The sequence below is a fragment of the Mandrillus leucophaeus genome, unplaced genomic scaffold (genome assembly GCF_000951045.1).
Source record: "Mandrillus leucophaeus isolate KB7577 unplaced genomic scaffold, Mleu.le_1.0 Scaffold666, whole genome shotgun sequence".
NCBI classification, from domain to species: domain Eukaryota; kingdom Metazoa; phylum Chordata; class Mammalia; order Primates; family Cercopithecidae; genus Mandrillus; species Mandrillus leucophaeus.
The window spans coordinates 277,003-278,286 of NW_012107208.1; positions in this window are offsets into that span (position 1 = coordinate 277,003).

Here is a 1,284-nt window from a genome sequence, read left to right on the forward strand (position 1 = left end):
TTTTTTTTTTCCTTTTCTTTTTTGAGACGGGATCTCACCCTGTAGCCCACGCTGGAGTGCAGTGGCGTGATCTTGGCTCACTGCAACCTCCGCCTCCTGGGTTCAAAATTCTCCTACCCCAGCCTCCTGAGTAGCTGGAATTACAGGCACGCGCCACCACGCCCAACTAATTTTTTGTATCTTTAGTAGAGACGGAGTTTCACCATGTTGGCCAGGCTGGCCTCGAACTCCTGACCTCGTGATCCGCCTGCCTCAGTCTCTCAAAGTGTTGGGATTACAGGCGTGAGCCACTGCGCCTGGCCACCTTTTTTTTTTTATTTTTTATTTTTGAGACTGGTCTCATTCTATCTCACTGTGTTGCTTAGGCTGGAGTGCAGTGGCATCATCGTGGCTCACTACAGCCTTGACCCCCCGGCTCAAATGATCCTCCCACCTCAGCCTCCCAAGTAGCTGGGACTATAGGTGTGCGTGACCATGCCCAGCTAATTTTTAAAGTTTTAGTAGAGACAAGGTCTTGCTATGTTGCACAGGTCTCGAACTCATAGGCTCAAGCAGTCCTGCCTCGGCCTCCCAGAGTGCTAGGATCACAGGCATGAGCCCCCATGCCTGACCAAATGCCATTATTAATCCAGAAAAAAAAAAATGTAACATGAGACAATAGTATTTCCTTTTTTTGTTTGTTTTTTTGAGACAGGGTCTTGCTCTGTCACCCAGGCTGGAGTGCAATGGTGTGATCACAGCTCACTGCAGCCTCCACCACCTGGGCTCAAGTAATCCTCCCACCTCAGCCTCTCAAGTAGCTGGGACTACAGGTGCATGCCCAGCTACTTTTTATATTTTTGTAGAGACAAGGTTTTGCCGTGTTGCTAGGCTGGTCCCAAACTCCTGGGCTCAAGCAGCCTGCCTGCCTCAGCCTTCCAATGTGCTGGACATTACAGGTGTGAGCCACCACACCCAGCCAGTATTTTCTAGTATATAGTTCATATTAATATTTTTCTACAAAATATCTTTTATGGCTTTTTTTCCCCCCAATTAAGAATTATATGCCAGGTGTAGTAGTTCACTCCTGTAATCCCAGCACTTTGGGAGACTGAGGCAGGAGGATCTCTTGAGCCTAGGAGTTTGAGATTGGCCTGGGTAACAGAGAGAGACCTTGTCTCTATAGAAAATACAAAAATTAGAACGTGGTGTCATGCGCCTGTCGTCCCAGCTACTTGGGAGGCTGAGGTGGGAGGATTGCTTGAGGCTATAAGTGAGACATGATTGTGCCACTGCACTCCAGCC